Source organism: Cydia splendana, chromosome 17 (assembly GCF_910591565.1).
Source record: "Cydia splendana chromosome 17, ilCydSple1.2, whole genome shotgun sequence".
NCBI classification, from domain to species: domain Eukaryota; kingdom Metazoa; phylum Arthropoda; class Insecta; order Lepidoptera; family Tortricidae; genus Cydia; species Cydia splendana.
In genome coordinates, this window is record NC_085976.1 from 3440905 (window position 1) to 3453470 (window position 12566).

At 38.1% G+C, this 12566-nt stretch overlaps 1 non-coding gene across 1 annotated transcript; it reads right to left on the reverse strand.

Annotated features, from left to right (window-relative positions):
- Positions 1-3380: 3380 nt before the first annotated feature.
- Positions 3381-3453, reverse strand: Trnas-gga (transfer RNA serine (anticodon GGA)). Its single transcript has one exon. It is a non-coding gene; the product is annotated as a tRNA-Ser (tRNA).
- Between the last annotated feature and the right edge of the window lie 9113 nt (positions 3454-12566).

Sequence of the window (12566 nt, forward strand, 5' to 3'; positions counted from 1 at the left end):
TCCGATTGTCTCACCTCCCTTCCATGTCTGCTAGTAATGAAATTCAATTAACCCGAACAGACAAGATGATAGAATCCATCTAAGATACCAATCTCTGCATCGAATTAGCAGTAGCGAGTTGTGGTAGTGCCAATATAAACGTTATATTTTCATAGGAATGAGGTTGGCTGGTCGAAGTAACCTTAACCAACCTTAACCTTAGTAGGTAATATAAGTTAATCATGTAATTTAGATTAAGGTACTAACGTTAAAAATGAGTGCATCATTTCGCCGTTCAACGTTAGTTTGGCAAACTTAATATAAGTTTAAAATGTAGCATACTTTTCTGAAAATAAATTAAAAAACAAAAAGTATTCTACAGATGGTGACATCATAGGTTTTACCTGTCAATCCTTCGATTTGTGTTCAATTCGTGTTTTTTTATTTATTTTATTTTAATAGGTACAATAACATAAGCCCTGGCAAATCTCACAGAACAAACCGAGAGACGCCATCTGGGTGAAACACAAAACTATGTTCACGTCTTTTCTGTAGATATACCCGAAAGTTAAGGGCTATTAAGCCCAAACTGGTTTTCCAAAGCACTTACATTATTTATGCAAGGTAGGGCAAAATTTTATCAAAAATATTTTCCAAATAAATGTAGCACGTTTATAGAAAGTCGGACTACACTAAGTTTTTATGCCAAGTCCTGCGTCAAGTATAGCGTTCCTATGGGACATAATTGCCTCGTGCAATAATTCCCAACAATAATTTCCGTTTACACTGTCACTGCAAGCTTATCGTGCTGGAATGTGAAACACTTTTCATTTTCATATATAGACTAAAAGGTCTTGTACATAATTATATGGATCGAGTCAAAAGTCACAATCACCTGACAAGATTTACATTAACCTGTAACTGTGTGTACATTGATCACAGATAATCTTACTTATCTGCGTCTGTATAGAGTGTGCTAGAGATAATTTACCTTAAATTTTGAGATTTTATCATTCAAGTATCGCATTATTCAAGACTCAAAATGAATCCAATTTTCTGTTAATGAAGGCCGTATAAAGGTTAATGCGCACTTATCATCTGTATCCTTACTACAGGTTTGACACTGACATATTCGTTAGCGACTGCTTAAACTAACTTACAAATCATCTTTCTTGTACTGACACGCAGTCGCTACGTTTAAGGCCGACGCGTAAAACTCATGGGGAACCCAGTGGTCGACTAAGATTTGGTACTCTCGATAGCATCGCATTTTAATTTGAGATCCGACATTGTCGCCCCGTCTCTCTGGGTAATGCAAAGAAGTCTTTTTCCGCGAAATAAAAGCAATATATAATACACATGCTGAATTGCTGATCATATTGCGCTTTCGCAGAAATGTCAATTGTAAACTTCATGATCAAAAGCGACGAGCTCGGTAAGCGAACGCTTAATTTGCAACTCTTCCTCGGTGTGACAATGTTCTTAACCGTTCGTATCAATCATAAGCGCATACGGCATACCACATTGGCGATATAGTTCATCATGTTTTGAGGCCGCACTTGCAGATGTAGGATGTGAATAAAGTATAATTATCAGTACCTAATATGGCTAAAATTTAGTAATGTATATGACGTGGTTTACACGTGTTAAATACGTATGTATAACATGTTGACTAGCACGTTATGTTTTGTGAAAAACAATTTAATGGTAGTATTACTGTAAATTACCTCAAGGTAACGTCTGATTTAATAACATAGTCATTTAGTTTATCGCCGATCATAAGAATTCAATTTCATCCCCGCCCCATGGTGATGGAAATTGAGCTTAACTGTGCGTTAACCTTAAGCTTTGTTGAAAGTCATTATTATAATACTCACGTACGCTACTGAAGCAGTCAATGTAATTATCTTTATCCTAAAATCTACGCGGCTTTTAACTGATTCGATAATTATTTTACGTGCAATTGCTTTTGTTAGAAAAACAGTACCTATATGTATAAGTAAGTTGGTACCTACTGTAACTTGAAAGACAGTATGAGAAACAGGAATATATTATCACGAGTTTAATAAATATAATTACTTCATTTCGACGAGGGTAAGGTCTTAATACCGGTCATGGTGGTAGATAATTTAATTCTCCTTAAAATGTCAAAACAAAAATATGTATGACCTTAATTTAGCTACCCTTTGAAAGTAAATAAAATAGCTATAAGCCATTTTCCGTCTTGAATACAGGATTAGCGGTGTTATTCTGATCTCTTACTAAATGTACATGTCAGTTGAATGCCTATACTGACCCCTATTTGACTTGACTAACAGGCCAATTTGAACGTGCACTGACATCCAGTATTAGAACGATATTGGGATCATATCAGTTAGCAGTGTTAATGCCAGGATAATGCTAGTTAGTTCAAATGCCTCTGTCCAACCGTTGTACGTATTTCCTAGTTTTATTCGCAAATAATTAATTTAAATTGTCAAATTACCCGCTAGATGTCGCTGTACCGTGCGTGAAAAATCCTAGTTCGCGGTGTTAAGATTTTTCCGGGAAACATGACCTGTGGCCGGTACTTAGCATGGTTTAGATTTCAGAGGTATGATAGTTAAATAAATAAATAAATAAATATTTGGATCTTACACAGACACAACATAGTTGGGGACATCTTAGCCCCAAACTAAGCAAAGCTTGTACGGCTGCTAGGCGACGATATACATACTTATATAGTTGTACCTTTATTCGATTTCTTACGCCAATGTATGGTTTGTAACAGTGCTTTTACAGTCGCTCTGGAGAGTTCGAGTTATCTCGATACTAAAAAAAAAAAGAAAATATACTCTATTCATGTAGGCCTAGCAACAAGCTCTTAGGAATCGTAATATTATTCCATAATAAAATTGGATTATTATACATATCAAATTGAACACTAAGAATTTCACTAAAGGATCGTCAAACATTAAAAAGATTGTATAAAAAAGTACTAGTCTAGAATTTCTAGAATAAAATCTAAATGTCAAAAAAAAAGCATAAATAACAAAAGAAGAAGATAGTATTACATCGGAATATCCATTTCCTCATCAATAATCAAATATACCTAATAAATAAATAATCATTTCGAATAACAATTAATCCCACGTTGTAATATCATTCATGTAGTCTTGTGTGGTATAATAAGCTTTAGAAATAAGTTTACGCTTTACATAATTCTTAAATTTATTAATAGATAATTCAGTAATATGGTTTGGAAGTTTATTATAAAATCATACACAATTACCCATGAATGATTTTTTAATTTTATGGAGCTGAGTGAAGGGCACTGCGAGCTTATGTTTATTTCTAGTATTAATATTATGAATTTCACAATTTTTAAAATTTTGTATTAAAGGAAAAAATGGAAAAATTTACGCTTCCGGCAGGACTTGAACCCGCATCCTCCACAATCCGTGTGTTGCTCTTAACCAATTGAGCTACGGAAGCCTACCAGGACATCGCAAATCTTTCCATTCCATTCTTTATGTAAACACGCCTTTGGGGTGGCGTACACACGGATTGTGGAGGATGCGGGTTCAAGTCCTGCCGGAAGCGTAAATTTTTCCATTTTTTCCTTTAATACAAAATTTCACAATTTTTCCTAAAATTTACAATATTTTATGTACATACAGAATATTCTCATAAATGTATTGACAGTGCACTGTCATTATGTCAATTTCCTAAAATTTATCTCTAAGTGAGTCTCTATGGTTAATTTTGTATATTGCTCGAATAGCCCTCTTCTCTCCGAAAACAATGCGACTGTACGGTATTCTCACCAGTGATCTGAAATAATAATAACCTGCAATGTTGCAGTGCACTACATCTTAGCGCCACTTGCACCATCCCATTAGCTCGGGGTTAACCGGTTACACCGTCAACGCAGTGTCAAACTGTACTGGTAACCATGGTATCTCCAGGTTTAACCGATTAACCCCGGGTTCGTGGGATGATACAAATGGCCCTTAGAGCGTCCGTACCGATGGGTATACAACTTATTTACTTAATTTGCCCTTATATATAGGCTTTAAAGTTTTGTATGGTGGCAGTATGATGATGTAGTAGGTGCCTATAAATTGGATGACAAATTAATATCAAATCCTTAGACGTTAGAATGCCGCTCCTGAGCATTCGACTTATCTGCTCTCCGTAAACAATGGCATAATGGAAAGTCTGAACGGCAAAGTCTCACAGTGATCTGAAATAACAGTAACTCCAATGTTGCAGTGCACTACATCTTAAGGCGTCACGATCTGCAAGATTCACCCAAGCAGCGAGAGAACCTATTGCCTTAAGATTTATTCCGACTAGTTTATCCAACAGTCACGTTTTAAAATATTTATACTAGGATAGAATTACTGGCCAAAGTCAGTCATGGTGCAGTTGGCAGAGCGCCAGTGACCAAGTATTGCACTACGCTCGGATAGTTAAAAGAATTACATTAAAGGAAATATGGAAAAATTCCCCACTCGGGCAAGACCCGATATTGTGGCCTATTGGAATAACGGTCTAACCAAGTGAGCTATCGCAGCTGAACAGAATGGTGCGATTTTTTTCATGCCTTTCTTTTGTTTTGGTGTTCCAAAAGGACGCAAGTTAAAGTCTTGCGTTTAGATATAATTTTTGGGTACATTGTGTACAGTGCTGCAGAAATATACGACCTCCCTGCATACAACTTTCTATACACGGGCTTAATTATCCCTGCAGCTGACTGTACACGTAGAGTGTACATACAAATGCTGAGCTCAGTGCCCAGCAAAACGATATGCGGAAACTTTATTCGAATCAGCCAATCACGCAGCGCACAAAATCAATGACAAGTCAAACAATATCGACCCGAATCTCTTTTGATTGCCAACCGAGTTTCCTCTTCGTTCTCCACGCTGTCAGGAATGAGCCATGCCTAGATTGCCTAGGTATTGATACCATAAATATTGTTCGAAATTCAATATTGAGACACGTGTAACGTGTATTGGTTCCTAAGTATTATTTACACTTGATCGTAATAATCTGTATAGATTATTACGATCAAGTGTACCCGTACCTATTTGGTAGGGTATTGTAAGTTCTTTTACTATAATAGTATTGATAAAATCAGTTTATATCTAGTTATTTAAAATAAACAGATAATTTCATTTGTAGTTAGTTAAAAAAATAAGATTTTAGAATAATTAAAATAACAAAAGGCAAAAACAATTTGGTACAATTATATTAATGTATTATATCTAAATATTGATATATAATTACTTAATAAGTAGGCGGACAGAAAACCGTAATAGGTATGTAATGTAAAGTTAGGTAGGTATTTGAATTTAAATTCGCGGTTTATAACTAAAAAAAATCAAAATCAAGTCCTCGGCACCATGCCAAAGGAGCCAAATTTCTTAGACGTATTTCTATTTTATTTAGTATTAGTTTTCATTTAGTTTTATTTTATAGATAAGTTAGTTTTTTTTTATGTAAGTACCACAAAATTGTACATTATGTTTCCAAGAATATATAATTTAAATAAAATTTGTTGTGAGTATGTGATTATTACCTACTTTAATTATAGGGCTTATTATCTTTAAAAGATAAATATCGGTAAATATTTACGAAATGTAGATCCTTTCATGTCAAGTTATTCCCAAATTCCGTAACATTCAACTATGCAAAGTTGACATTATGCCAGATCCGTGATTCATAATGTAAATATTAAAATGAAAGTGAGAGGATAGGCACTCGTCCCGGCTCTTGTTTGCTTCCCGATGCCAATGCAAATACAATGTTACTCTGAATTACGATTCTATGAGTTCCCCGCCGTTTTCCGCTTATTTCCATCTTGAATTCGTAGAACATGAAAAAATCGTGTCACGTTACAAAAGTTTACGATATTGAATCTATAATCGCGGCGCAAGTTCTGCTTTATTGATATTTTTTCGGTTCCTCGATTCTGTTTTGTGCGTAAAAGGTGTAAATATCATGTAAGAGACAGCCGGCAGCCGGTACAAGGACTTGGTTAGCGTTAGTATTTGTTATTTTGATTATTAAGTACTCAATTGAATGCATGAATTTAAGCAAGGCATTTTTTGGATTGAAGATGGAGTGACTTGTGAAATTTTATTATAAATCAAAAGCCGAAATAAATAGCAACAGGTAGTATGTAGGTACTTAATTATTAGAAGTTGATAGAACAGCCTTAGAAACTTTTGAAATCAAATGGACTTTTGTTTTCCCCGTGGAATTTTCAACTTTTAAATAAAAAACTTCAATTTGTATGCAGCGGTGAAGTGTTCAGTTAGACATTTCATATTTTGACATTAATAATATGACGTTTGCAGTTTACCCGTCGCTCGGCAATATTCGGTTTCAATAACAGTTTCTATTTATCAAGTCGTTGACATCCGTATCCACGAAACTGTTGCTTGTCGCTGCATTTCCGACAGCGGCGTACTTTGGTGCATTGAAACATTAATGCGCAAATTTACCTAGTTTGCTGCGGTTTTGCATTAAATTGTTAATAAAGCAATCCAAGGGGCATTGCATTGTATGTAGTTTTAACAACTCTGCCAGTATTTTAGTTTATTTCAGCAGCAACTTTTTCTAGAGTGTGGCTTTAGTAAGTGATAAAGTTTATCACTAGGTAGAATACGAGAGTTACACCACAGGTAACTACCCCAGCCATCACGCTTAATAGCCGAAACGTCCATTGAAACCCACTTTGAATTTAGAATCTGTTGCGTGTAAAATTGTGATTCTCATTGGTGAAACTTATTCGTGATAAAACTTATTAAATATACTAAGTTTTCTTAACGTTATATAATCGCTAAGTATAACCATGTTTAGACAATAGAATATGGAAACAAACAGAATGCAATTACTTCCAAAATTAGTACAAACTATTCAATCCAATATTAATGAAATACCAAGGATACCGCATGCGTGCCGGCGATAAATCTTCTAGAATAATGCCTATTGCAGATTTTGGTCCCGAGATATTCGGAACTGTACCCACAGCACCACGCAGCTTCAAAAAAGGCTTAAGTGCCATGGAATCTCCATGAAGTTACAACCTGACACAATGAAATCTGCAAAGCAGTATCAATAACTGCAATACGATTGTACCTATTTGGTTTGCTCATGAATAAGGATACTGATGCCATCATTTACGATTCTAGTAACATTTATGGCTGCATGTAATCCGGTGATACAGTAATACAGTTTTGGCTACGGATTTGTGATCTAATCGTGTTTGTTATGAACATGTACTAGCGATACCTGTAACTTTTGATTTTCAGGACTCCAAAGTGGCAAAAGAACATTATGTTAATTTTACGGTTTAACGTTAAAGTCCTGCATTTTTAAAGAACATTAAGATATTGCCATGTACCTACATTTTTAATTCACCTGTCATATAATGCACCCCGAAACTTGACTTAAAATTTATAAATGTTAATGCTGTAAAAAAGGCAATGTTTTGAAATGTTTAGCATTTTTTTTTATTGTAATAGCTACACGGCGCCTTTGACGCGTGACTCGACATGTTCTTGGTCCATTAAAATTATTCCTGCTCTTTCAATAATATTCATTGGTGTACCTTCAATCGTTTACTTACATACGACAGAGTTGCACTGAAAATTGGGCCACTGTGCCAAGACTAGGGCATGCAGTACCGGTCCCGGTACCAAGAATTTCATTTCCCGGTTCTGGGCATGGCCGGAACTGGGATTCCCGGTTCTTCCCGGTTCTCAAGGCATCTTTTGATTACTTTTAAGAAATTGTTTGTGTCAGCGTACAATCTTTATGAATGACTTATTTTCATATAAATAATTGCACAAGAAATATACATGACTTATTTTATTATAAACAAACACTTAATTGGCGTTCCAACCTATTTTACGAATTAACCGGCGCACTTTGCCTCCGCCTGGGCCGAGCCACACGGCCGTAGCGTAGTCGATGCACTCAGCACTACCTATGACGGCACGGCCTGCCTGCATGAATGCCTACTTTACTAGGTTAGTTTGTCGGGTTATTTGGGCCCCCTGTTTCATAGCACCATTATTAAATATTATATAATGTCCCGAGCTAAAGTACTAAAACATTACTACTATTGAAACGGGAATAAATAGTCATATGATGAGAACCGGGAAGTACCGGTACCGGGTCTTCAGTACCGGTTCTTTTGACACTATAAAATTCCCGGGAATTCCCGGGAATATGAGAACCGGGAATTCCCGGGAGCATGCCCTAGCCAAGACAGCATATCTCCCGTACAAAGTCTAACATTTGGAGAAGCAACGTTGCTCCAACAGAATTTATAGCAAGCGAGCAGGAACTATGTTGCTGACCGAGCGGCGAGTTTAGTCATAATGCTCGAGCGTGACAAAGCACAAGCGATTCCAGCGAAGTAGAAATGGATCCAGTAATGTTGGAGTAAATCATACTTCAATAATATCAATGAAATTTTTATTTGAAAAAACAAAGTAGTGTTGCAGAAAAATGGCAAACGTTGAAATGACATATTAGTCAGGCCAAGTTAACTCTGTACAGATTTTGAGCTTGAAGCATAAATGTCAAATTCCTCACATTTTGCTCTATAGAATTCGGTGCAGAGTTAGCCTAGGCGGACTCTTCATGCATTGGGCCACACAGTGAAACTTATTACAGAAATTAGCTTATTGGCCATACTCGTGGTGGAAAAACTACATGCGATGACAAGGCATGGCGTGGAAACGCTAAATGTGAACTCCAATGGGGAGATATTTAAATTTATATTATTTGAGAACCGTTAACTGTCAAATAACTTAAAGTGTGTAGGAACAATAACGGCCTAAAGGTGGTGCCCAGATAAGCACAGAGTGAATACGTACAAAATTACCAGTCTGGTAGTGCTCTAATAAAATAATATACAAATATAAATTGGTTTACATTTTTGCGACAGCCACACTATCGCGTCTCGGTTGCAGATTCATTGCTCCAGTCGAATCGGCGTTTCCGATCACGTCCCGGATCGCCTTGTGGTGAACCCATTACAATGTTTTCAATTTAGAAAACAATTTACCTTAAAATATGTTTCGTTGGGATTTGATTCCGTCTGAGAGAGTTGGACTGGACAAAATTTTCTAGAATGGATATTGGGAAATGTAGGTACTTGTTTCGTTCCCAAAGTAGGTCAATAGTCTTTTGGAAAAAGTATTAAACTCAAATCGAAAATAGAGAATAATTTATTGTCAGGCAGCAAAGGCCTAAAGATACGTACCTTATAAACTAAATATAATTTTAGTGACACAACAGTTTTTTGCAGCGCTATCTGTTCTGGTGACGGATTCGGCAAATTCCTTCGAGCAACACCGGCTTCCGATACGTCGGAAGGGAGGGGCCCAAGCGATAGCTTACCGTACAAAATTTAATCTTTCTGCCATTTTTTGCGGGGGGAAAGGTGCACACAGTCGCACTTCTCATACACTTACATACAAAATCCAATCTGTAATGACGACACAAATTCGACACAACTATTCTTTTTGACGGAGACGCAAATCAAAACCCCAGCGGACGCGTAGTACCTCAACTACCCAGGCACTGGAACATAAGTTCAGAGCACGTGCTGGGGTCTGTGTGTACGTCCGCGACGACATTTGCTGCAAGCGTCTCCGTTGCTTTGAGGCTGCCGGGTTTTCCACTTTGTGGATTATGGTTGACTCGGGCTCAGAGAAAACTCTGTATGCCTGTGTCTACCGATCGCACAGCGGAAACCAGGAGACAACTAGGCTCTTTGACCACCTTACTGAGATGGCAGATAAGGCCCAACAGCGGTACCCTGAGCCGCTCTCGTATTCCGCTCTAAACTCGTATTCCTTGGGGACTTTAACCAGTGGGGGGATGACAATCTGGTCACGTTCAATGCCTCCAAAACGCAGGCGTGTCTGTTTTCCGCAAAACGGAGTCCATTTGACCTGACTCCTTCTTTCCGAGGTGCATCTGTACCTATTACCGACAGCCTGGAACTCGGAACGGCATGGAGCTGAGTTCAGTCCTCAGCTTCGGCAGCTTCATTGAGTATAAGCACAAACTGCAGCCAGAAAGCTGGGCGTCCTAAATAAGGTGAAGCGATACTTCACACCTGGACAGCTTCTAACACTTTACAAAGCTCAAGTCCGATCGTGTATGGAGTATTGCAGCCACCTGTGGGATGGCTCAGCTAAATACCAACTCGCCGCTTTGGACTCAGTGGAGCGCAGAGCCAGGAGGATGATTGGCGACAAGAAGCTAACGGCTAAGCTTCAGTCTTTGGTCCATCGGCGGAAAAAGCAGGCTGGCCTGTCGGTATTCTACAGGTTGCACTTCGGGGAGTGTGCCCAAGAGCGAGCTTATTCCACCGTCCCCATTCTACCATCGGACTTTTAGACGCACGGCCGGTTTCCATCCTTACTTGGTAGATATTCCACCCATTCGCACGAAGCGCTTTGCTTCTTCTTTCCTTATGCGCACTGCCAAGAAATGGAATTCCTTGCCGGCGTCTATATTTCCGTGTTCTTATAACCCGGCAACCTTCAAATCAAGAGTGAACAGGCACCTTCTGGGCGAGCTCGCCTCATCGTACGCCACGTCTACGCCTCGGCTAGTCTGTGGCCATGAGTAAGCCCATTCATAATTAAAAAAAAAAAAACAGAAAATGACACCCTACACAGACAAATCTTGCACACCTCGATCTGGTTTTGTGTACGGACGAGTCACAAGTGTCACAACACGCACACTAACACATTTTCGTCGAAGAATTTTATTGTTTTCTGAGAGATGAGAAGTCGGATTTGTCGCTCGACCGATCCGCAATTTGTACTGGGCGAGCAAAATCGATAAATCCAACAATTACATGAGACTAAAATATAATAATTGTGTTTAAATGTAATTAAACGTATGATAATTATGTAAAAAAATTACAACAAAAAACCCAGCAATTAGGCATTTTTTCTGCTGCTGTGTTCACTCGCACGACTTAACTGGTCTGGGTCTAGTTTTAAATCTTAGCGCAACTAGTTTTATTACCCGCGCTAGATCAGTTGATCTTGTACCTAGGCAGAGGGGAAATAGTGCGAATGCCACCTCCCTTCCGTGTTGCACGAAGGCAAATTCTCACAGAGCCGCAGAAATACACACAATACACCCTTCGGACAAAAGTCCGCGCTCGCAATGATTTTCAGCAGCGGATGCGGTACGCGCACTACCAGGTATCATATATATAAAATCGAAAAACCAGAACGGGATAAAAAACGAGGGAAGAAGCGAGATGGCGCCTTACAAATTTCTAAAAAAGTTTTTGACACGTTTCTCAAATACGACGCACGTATGATAAGAAAAAAACTGTTTCAATCTATTATCTAAATATGGGAATAGAACTAGAACATAAAAACTATCGCTTTCGATACGTATTTAATTTACAATAAGCAAAAGAAATTTTCATAACAATCTTTATTTTAGGACGATCCATGACTTTAGGACGATCCAAACATGGCGTATCTGGTGTCGGAGGCCAGGACTCACTTTGGGTTGTTGCGTCACCGTAGCCATAGTAAGTAATGTTAATATCCAGAAAGGGAAATGGGGACTTCCTACGTTTGTATGAAAAGGCGATTTATGGGCGGTGGTCGTCCATATTCATCTTAAGGCGGAAATTAATCTAATTAACGTTTTTGCAACTAGGCTTATAAAAATAAATAATAATTTTATGTTGAAACAAGTTTTAAATAAATACCTACGTAGGTAGATGAAAAAATACAATATTGCCTTTTATCAAATCACATAATTTTTTGAGAAATTTGCGAATTAAGTTATCCAAATAACGGCTACAAATAAGAAATCCCTATCACAGTTATACTTAAACCCTGGCAGGGTTGAATACATAATAATGTCGGTATTTAACTAAACATAAGACAAACTTTTTATTTCATTTACGCGAGCGGAGCTGCGGTCTCGTCTAGTAAGATATAATACTCTTTACAAAAAAAACCGAACAAGGGCGAGTCGGACTCGCTCACCGAGGGTTCCATACTTTTTAGTATTTGTTGTTATAGCAGCAACAGAAATACATTATCTGTGAAAATTTCAACTCATCACGGTTCATGAGATATAGCCTGGTGATAGACAGACAGACGGACAGTGGAGTCTTAGTAATAGGGCCCCGTTTTTAGGGTTCCGTACCCAAAGGGTAAAACGGGACCCTATTACTAAGACTTCGCTGTCCGTCCGTCCGTCCGTCCGTCCGTCCGTCCGTCCGTCCGTCTGTCACCAGGCTGTATCTCACGAACCGTGATAGCTAGACAGTTGAAATTTTCACAGATGATGTATTTCTGTTGCCGCTATAACAACAAATACTAAAAACAGAATAAAATAAAGATTTAAATGGGGCTCCCATAAAACAAACGTGATTTTTGACCAAAGTTAAGCAACGTCGGGAGTGGTCAGTACTTGGATGGGTGACCGTTTTTTTTTGCTTTTTTTTCGTTTTTTTTTTGCATTATGTTACGGAACCCTTCGTGCGCGAGTCCGACTCGCACTTGCCCGGTTTTTACCTTTTGGGTACG